Source organism: Artemia franciscana, unplaced genomic scaffold (assembly GCF_032884065.1).
Source record: "Artemia franciscana unplaced genomic scaffold, ASM3288406v1 PGA_scaffold_1179, whole genome shotgun sequence".
Classification (NCBI taxonomy): Eukaryota; Metazoa; Arthropoda; class Branchiopoda; order Anostraca; family Artemiidae; genus Artemia; species Artemia franciscana.
Genome location: NW_027062617.1, coordinates 316,591 through 326,175, shown reverse-complemented (window position 1 = coordinate 326,175; position 9,585 = coordinate 316,591).

The following is a 9,585-nucleotide window of genomic DNA, read 5'->3' as shown; positions in this document are numbered from 1 at the left end:
CAAGTAAGGATCAAGAAGGACTAATAGTAACAAAAAACCCTAAAAGATAAATTTTCATAGCTATTATTATACTAATAGAATTGGTTTTTATGCTGATTCAAATATATTATGTTCATTAAGTTTAATGTTACACTTCAAACGCCACAAGTCTGAGAAAATTTGCTCGATTATCGTAAAATAGCGGGAAAAACCCAAGAAGGCAAGTGATCTTATTGAAAATCACATCACCATTTCAGTATATTAAAGAGACGAGTACTTGTATGATATAGCCCCTACCTAATATTCTTCTAGTATGTTTCTCTGACACTTAATCCTATTGAAATATACCTAAGTATGACAGAAATATAATACTTTAGAAACAAAAATGGGCTATATATTTGCATATTAGGGGTGGAGGTAAAGTATAGTGGGTCTGCATGCCTAATGTGTTAAGTACAACTATTCTGCATATTATGAACTAAGAATTGTTTTCTAATTTCATACTGTCCAAAAACTTTACCCCCTTCACCGGCCCACCCCCTAATGTGCAAATATATAGCCCGAGTTATATTTTTTTCGTCTATTCTGTCACTTCTCTTTGTCCTGTCTCATTCTAAGCTGAAAGAAACTACCGAAAAACCGGTTCTGTAATGTGTCAATGAATGACCAACTTGAGTGGTAGGGGCTATACCATAATAAGTAACTTAGCTAGGAAGAAATTTGTAACTCCAAAAAACACCAACCAAAACAAACAAAACCCAGAAGATTTATCCATTATCAGAATCCTGTGCGGTATTGTTTCGTTAACAAGGCTATAGTTTCCTTGAGGGATGCCACTCCTCAGGGTTACCCTCCAACGCCGTTTTCAGTTACGGTTCTGGTTAGGAAAACTTGTGAAACGTCCACCCTTACGATACTATGAGGCCATGCAAGCAGTTTCCCTTTTGGGGATATAGTCCAGGACTTTTAGGGTTTGACCCGGACAAAATTGCAATATAAACAAAAATGGTACCAAAATGATCAGAAAAAAATTCTGTACAACATACTAAAAGTCCCCATAAATCCGAGTGGGGCGAGTACCCGAAAAACAGGGGAAAAGGGGGAAAATGGGAAAAATGCCGAACATGCCCAGAAAATAGTTTAAAGTGAGTTTTCTGGGGTTTTCACATACGCTGATTACGAAATTGACATCTAAAATTCAGTATAGAAAAAGAGTACTACGGAAAACGGGGGAACAGGGGAAAGAGGGGAGAAAAGAGAAGAATACAGGGTAGGGGTAGAAAGCGGTTTGAAAAATATTTTCTGGGGTATTCCTATCTGGTGATTACGAAATTGAGAAATAAAATGATATAAACAAATCGATTAACATAAAATGGGGAAATGGGGGGGGAGGGGAAAAGGGAAATATACAGGGTAGGGGTAGAAAGCATGTGGAAATGTGTTTTCTGGGGTTTTTCTATCTGCTGATCACGAAACTGACCCCTAAAATGAAGGAAAGAAAACGAGAACCATGAAAACCGAACAAAACTGGAGGAAACAACGGAAAAGGGGAAGGGAGGCCTGACTCCTGAGCCAGCTGCTAATGGCTAATAGTAGGCCTATGGACAAAATAACTCGCTTAAGTATCAAACTTGTACTTTCTTGAATCACAGACATTTCTTACAACCATTTGAATTACTAAACATAAAGAAAACAACCGCTTGGCAGTTATATATAAAATGGCTATTATATATAAAATTTGCACTTTCGAAGGCAGTATAGTTGACTTGAAAAACACAGCATTGATATCACTAGTCGAGCTCCTCGTCTTTGACAATCTCGTTGTCCCTGTTCAAACAGTTGATACCCTGACATTCTCCGCACGCGAACGTACACGCTAATCCATTTTTCTTGCAGCTGCATCGCGAGTTCTCGCAGCCTGTCTTACAGTTGCATCTCACGACACTCAAAAGAGTCTGAGGTGCGGGCAACAAATGGGTCATCACAGGTGAGTATTTATGGTCTCTGAGGACCCAACCCCAGTCAGCCGGGTCGAGGTCAGCTGGTTCCCCTTTCCAACGGGATACCTGGAGGCGCACTCGCTGGGAGTAGAATGAAGCTGCAGCTTCGGTTGGCGGAAGCCTTTCAGGCTTAACAAACGCCGTAGTATTAGACGAAGAAACTTTTTCCAAGAAAATTCGATATCGCAGCTTAGTGAGATCTTCGTTTGGTCGTGCTTTATACAAGCTGAGGAGAAGATATTCACCCGCTTTCACAATTTCATCTTTGGACGATGATTCATCCAGAAACACTTTGCATTTTTTTTCTGAACACTTCGCTCTTCTTCAAAAGAGGTAGCACAGCTTGCTTTCCAAGTCCGAAAACTCGTGAGGTCGTGTCACATCCCAAGAGTGCGTGCCCTACCAGAAGCAGCCTGGATACTTCTCCCATTTTTTTTTTGCACTTCGTTGAAACTCTGTTTGCTTCGCTGAAACAGTTCGTTGAAAGCAGAAAACTCTGAAACAATAGGTCTTGGCCTATTGTTTCAGAGTTTTGCGTTCGTCAACGAACGCAAAAGAAGCGATAACACGGTTCTGGTGCCTCAACGAAGTGCAAAAAAAAATGGGAGAAGTATCCAGGCTGCTTCTGGTAGGGCACGCACTCTTGGGATGTGACACGACCTCACGAGTTTTTGGACTTGAAAAGCAAGCTGTGCTACCTCTTTTGAAGAAGAGCGAAGTGTTCAGAAAAAAATGCAAAGTGTTTCTGGATGAATCATCGTCCAAAGATGAAATTGTGAAAGCGGGTGAATATCTTCTCCTCAGCTTGTATAAAGCACGACCAAACGAAGATCTCACTAAGCTGCGACATCGAATTTTCTTGGAAAAAGTTTCTTCGTCTAATACTACGGCGTTTGTTAACCCTGAAAGGCTTCCGCCAACCGAAGCTGCAGCTTCATTCTACTCCCAGCGAGTGCGCCTCCAGGTATCCCGTTGGAAAGGGGAACCAGCTGACCTCGACCCGGCTGACTGGGGTTGGGTCCTCAGAGACCATAAATACTCACCTGTGATGACCCATTTGTTGCCCGCACCTCAGACTCTTTTGAGTGTCGTGAGATGCAACTGTAAGACAGGCTGCGAGAACTCGCGATGCAGCTGCAAGAAAAATGGATTAGCGTGTACGTTCGCGTGCGGAGAATGTCAGGGTATCAACTGTTTGAACAGGGACAACGAGATTGTCGAAGACGAGGAGCTCGACTAGTGATATCAATGCTGTGTTTTTCAAGTCAACTATACTGCCTTCGAAAGTGCAAATTTTACATATAATGGCCATTTTATATATAACTGCCAAGCGGTTGTTTTCTTTATGTTTAGTAATTCAAATGGTTGTAAGAAATGTCTGTGATTCAAGAAAATACAAGTTTGATACTTAAGCGAGTTATTTTTTCCATAGGCCTACTTATTAGCCATTAGCAGCTGGCTCAGGAGTCAGGCCTCCCTTCCCCTTTTCCGTTGTTTCGTCCAGTTTTGTTCGGTTTTCATGGTTCTCGTTTTCTTTCCTTCATTTTAGGGGGTCAGTTTCGTGATCAGCAGATAGAAAAACCCCAGAAAACACATTTCCACATGCTTTCTACCCCTACCCTGTATATTTCCCTTTTCCCCTCCCCTCCCCATTTCCCCGTTTTATGTTAATCGATTTTTTTTATATCATTTTATTTCTCAATTTCGTAATCACCAGATAGGAATACCCCAGAAAATATCTTTCAAACCGCTTTCTACCCCTACCCTGTATTCTTCTCTTTTCTCCCCTCTTTCCCCTGTTCCCCCGTTTTCCGTAGTACTCTTTTTCTATACTGAATTTTAGATGTCAATGTCGTAATCAGCGTATGTGAAAACCCCAGAAAACTCACTTTAAACTATTTTCTGGGCATGTTCGGCATTTTTCCCATTTTCTCCCGCATTTCCCCCTTTTCCCCTGTTTTTCGGGTACTCGCCCCACTCGGATTTATGGGGACTTTTAGTATGTTGTACAGAATTTTTTTCTGATCATTTTGGTACCATTTTCGTTTATATTGCAATTTTGTCCGGGTTCGACCCTTTTTTGAGCTAAAAGTCCTGGACTAATAATAATTTATAAGAAATAACTTAGAGCCCCAAGATGAGGAACAAAGCTTTAAGTAGGGTGTGAAAAGTGACATTGTAGTACTTGACACATACACAAAAATTTATCTGTGTGTGAGGTGGGGGGGGGGGGTGAATTACACAAGCTCGAAAGAAACGAAAAAATGGGCTACTTGCATTGACAATATAAACAAGAGCTAAGAGCTCATATGGCACTTGTGACGAGGCGAGAAGAGCTAAGAGCCAAGAGATCATATGGTATGAGCTCTAACAAAATTCTATGAATCAATAGATTGATTTAAAAAGGAAAATAAGAGGCTTAATGCCGGTCAAGATTTAAAATAAGAGCTTTGAGTCATAAAGTCCTTCTATCAATCAATCAATCAATCAATTTATTAATACTAAAGAAAACTATTACAAAAGTAAATCAATTAATAGGCCCAAGAAGCTATGCTTGTAATGGGCCACAGAGCACAAAAAAAAAAAAAACACTTATAAAATATATACAAAAAAAAAAAAAAAAAAAAAAAAAAAAAAAAAAAAAAAAAAAAAAAAAAACAAACAAACAAACACTGGAACAAGACAAGATTTTAAAAGAAGAGAAGTGACATACAAATTGGGATAGAATTAAAAGAGAGACAAAAATTATTTAACTGGAAAGACCCGACGAAATAATGCATTTGCAGAAAGAAAAAGAGGGACATCCAAAGGGATGGAGTTCCATAATAGAATTGACTGATATACAGGAGACCTCTGAGCTGCTGTAGAGGATCGTTTTGGTAAAATAAATCGTCGAGAAGAATTACGCAAAGAAGAAAAGTACCTACCTGAGCCTGTCCTTGAGAAAAACTGCTGCAGGGTCGGTTGAAGAGTACCTAGAAAAGCAGAATGCGCTAAATAAAGAGTATTTTTACCTATAATATGATCCAGCGGAGCTATTCCAGTATCATTATAAAGATCAGAGGAAGGGTAAAGCCGAGGGAGAAGAAAAGTAACCTTCACTGCCCTATTTTGGGCTCTTTGAAGTGAGCAGAGAAGAGATTTATTAGTATTGCCCCAGACAGAGCAGCAATAAGAAAGGTAAGGATGAATAAAAGCATGATAAAGAGAAACCATAATATCAGGAGGAAGAAATGAATTAATCCGGTGCAACATTGAAGACTGGCGGAGTATTAAGGAACGGGTGTGAGTTATATGCGGTTTAAAAGAAAGAAAACAGTCAAGATACACACCAAGAAGTTTCACCATAGTAGCTTGTGGTATAATATCATTCCCAAAAGTCAGGGTGATTGGCTCCCGTACGTGTCTCATGCGGTAAGGGGTCCTAAAGTTGACAATGGCACTCTTTCGGCTGTTAAGAGCCATACCATTTGACCAGCACCAATCCTTTACTTTATCAAGAAGACCTTGAGCTATAGAAGTGGCAGATGGCAGGTCCACCGCAGCAATGAAAAAATTACTGTCATCAGCAAAAAGAACAGGGTGAATATGGGGATGAATACCATCAACAAGATCATTAATGTAGATTAGAAACAAAAGTGGTCCAAGCACAGAGCCTTGTGGGACACCTTTCAATACAGGCAAAGTAGTGGAAGAAGTACGGTTAACCAAAACATACTGAGATCTATCTGAGAGGTAGGACCTAAACCAATCTAGTGGGACTCCATGCACACCAAATAAGGATAGTTTAGACAGAAGAACATTGTGGTCAACCATATCAAAGGCCTTTGAAAAGTCAAGAAATAGACCCAAAACACACAAGCCCTTGTCCAGATTAACACGCACAAACTCTGTAGCATCAGTAAGTGCATGTAAGGTAGAGAATGAGGGACGAAAACCATACTGATGGTTAGTGATGAGAGAATTTCCATCAGTCGAATTAGTACTAAATACAAATGAAGAGAGTCGACGATACACTACTTTTTCAACAACCTTTGAGATGACGGGAAGAAGAGAAATAGGTCTGTAGTTTGAAATTAGAGACGAATCACCTTTTTTATGCAAAGGTAGAACAGTAGCAACTTTAAATGAATGAGGGAAAATACCAGAAGAAAGAGAGAGGTTAGTTATGTGTGAAATCGGATGAGAAACAAACTGACTAATTTTTTTAAGGACATTATTACTCAAACCAAAACTATCAACTGAACGACTGCTAGGAAGTTGGGAAATAATACTAGAAATCTCAGTAGTACTACATGGGGAAAGGAAAAAAGACTTCTCTGCCAAGGGAAAACAACTTACTCTACTCGGGGGTGGAATTAGAACTGAAGGAAGTGTGGTGAAATACGAATTGAAGGCACTCGCTGAGGATTTTTTGTCTACAACAGAACCATCAGCATTTCTATAAAAAACATGGAGAGGAATGTTTGTGTTTCTTGCGAGAGAGAGCTTCATTAATTACAGTCCAAACCTTGCGCAAATTCCCCTTGCATTCATTAATTCGACGCGAAAAATACAGCTTTTTTGCTACACGAACTGAAGAAGTGAGCACATTTTTGTAATGTTTATACTTCAAAAGATCATCCTGTGTCTTACTTTTACATGCAGCCTTGAACAAAGAGGCTTTCATATGGGTTGCATTGATCAGACCTCTAGACATCCATGGGCATTTGGGTGCAAAATTCCTTGGCTTATTTCTAAGAGGAAAATGCTTATCCAACAGAGTCCCCATACGACACAAAAATAATCTAGTTGCACAATCAGCATCATTAGCTTCAAGAACACTAGACCAATCATTACTCTGAAGACCATATATTAAATTAGAAATTTCCTTATCTGTAAAAGTTCTGAAAGAAGATTTACCTTTCTCATCCACAGTAATCTCAGTTTTAGGCACAGATAGTGATAGATAAATAGGAAAGTGATCAGAAAGATCAGTGAAAACAAGACCAGAAGAGAACTTCAGATTAGGAGAATGAGAAGTGAAAATATTATCTATTAAAGTGGCAGAATTTCTTGAAGGGTCAACACGAGAAGGAAAAAAAATTGAAGGAAGTAGCCCTGAAGAAGAAAATACATCAAAAAGATGGTCACATTCATCATTTGATCCGACATTTAACATATTGCAATTAAAGTCTCCCAAAACACAAATTCGTTTTTTAGAGAAAGTCCCCACACCAGAAAGCTGATCAAGCAAATCACAGAACAGATGTGTTGGAAAAGGAGGGGGCTTATAAAACAAACAAACAGTATCACATGCAAACTGGCTTTTCAGATCAATGACAAGAGAATAAACTGTCCTACTATTAGACACCACTGATGTAAACAAGGATTCAAGGTCAGATCTTCTACAAAATTCAATATTAGATTTTATAAACAAAGAAATACCCCCAGAACACTTTGTTACCATTCTAGGGACATGAATAGCCATATAACCATCCATATCATAAGCTGTAAAATTATCACTATCAGATAACCATGTTTCTGTCAAGCCTATGACATCAAAAGGGCAAGAATTATTAGACCACAAATACGATTTAAGACTGTCCCACTTATCTCTTATTCCACGCACATTCAAACAAAATACATTAAAGCAACTATTTGAAGAGAGTGAGGGCAAAATGTTATCACAATAATCAATGGTGGTGTGATAATTGCAGCTAGAACTAACCATAGATTCAAGGAGAGGGTCAAAAGTGTGTGCCTCCTGTCTACCAGCACTACTTGGTTGATCAAATATAACTGAATTAAGAATAGATGAATTCAAAAGAAAGGAGAAATCACCCATATATACTACACAAGACAAATGTATACAACAACTTTACAAATGAACACAATATCCATACAAGCAGGCTGAAGTAAGAGAGGGTGGATTGAAAGGTAAGACATATAGGCAACAATAGAGAAACGACTTTATCAAGTCAAATTGTGCAGCTCCCTGACACGCCTACCAATTTTCATTGCCCTAGCACGTCCAGAAGCACGGAACTCGCCAAATCACTGAACCCCTCCCCCCAACTCCCCCAAAGAGAGCGAATCCAGTACGATTCTTTCAATCACGTATCAAGGACATTTGTTTATTCTATCCACCAAGCTTCATCCCGATTCCTACACTCCAAGTGTTTTTCCAAGATTTCCCCCTCCAAATCCCCACAATGTCAAAAGATCTGGTCGGGATTTGAAATAAGAGCTCTGAGACATGAATTCCTTCTAAAAATCAAATTTCATTACGATCCGATCATCTATTCGTAAGATATAAATACTCCAATTTTCATGTTTTCCAAGAATTCCGGTTCCCCCCTTCAACTCCCCCGAATGTCACAGGATCTGGTCGGAATTTGGAATTAGAGCTTTAAAGCACAAGATCCTTCTAAATATCAAATTTCATTAAGATCTGGTCACCCTTTCGTAAGTTAAAAATACCTCAATTTTCAATATTAACCCCCCCCCCCCAATTCCACCAAAGAGAGCAGATCCGGTCCAGTTATGTCAGTCACGTATCTTAGACAGGTTTCTATTCTTCCCATCCAGTTTCATCCTGATATCACCGCTTTAAGTATTTTCTAAGATTTCCGGTCCCCCCAACTGCCCCCCCCCCCCAATTACGCTTGATCCGGTTGAGATTTAAAATAAGATATCGGAGTTACGAGCTCCTTCTAAATATGAAGTTTCGTGAAGATCCGATCACTCCTTCGTAAGTTAAAAATACGTCACTTTTCTTATTTTTCAGAATTACCCCCCCCCCCCCCCGCAATCGAGCGGATCCGTTCCAATTATGTAAATCACGTATGCAAGACTTCTGCTTATTTTTCCAACCAAGTTTCATCCCAATCCCTCCAATCTAAGCGTTTCCCATCCTTTTAGGTTTCCCCACCCCAAACTTCCCCCAATGTCACCAGATCCGGTCAGGATTTAAAATAAGAGCTTGGAGACACGATATCCTTCTAAAAATCAAATTTCATGGAGATCCAATCAACCGTTCGTAAGTTAAAAATACCTCATTTTTTCTAATTTTTCAGAATTATCCCCCCCCCCCAACTACCCCAAAGAGAGCGGATCCGTTCTGGTTATGTCAATCATGTATCTAGGACTCGTGTTTTTTTCCACTAAGTTTCATCCCGATCCCTCCGCTCTAAGTGTTTTCCAATTTTTATGTTTCTCCCTCCCAACTCCCCCCCCCCCAATGTCACCAGATCCGGTCGGGTTTAAAATAAGAGCTCTGAGCCATGATATCCTTCTAAATATCAAATTTCATTGAGATCCGATCACCCGTTCGTAAGTTAAAAATACCTCTTTTTTTTATTTTTCAGAAATACCCCCCCCCCCCAACTACCCAAAAGAGAGCGAATCCGTTCCGTTTATGTCAATCATCTATCTAGGACTTGTGTTTATTTTTCCCACCATGTTTCATCCCGATCCCTCCACTCTAAGTGTTTTCCAAGTTTTAGGTTTCCCCCTCCCAACTCCCCGCCCCCATCACCAGATCCGGTCGGGATCTAAAATAAGAGCTCTAAGAGACGATATCCTTCTAAACATCAAATTTCATTGAGATCCGATCACCCGTTCG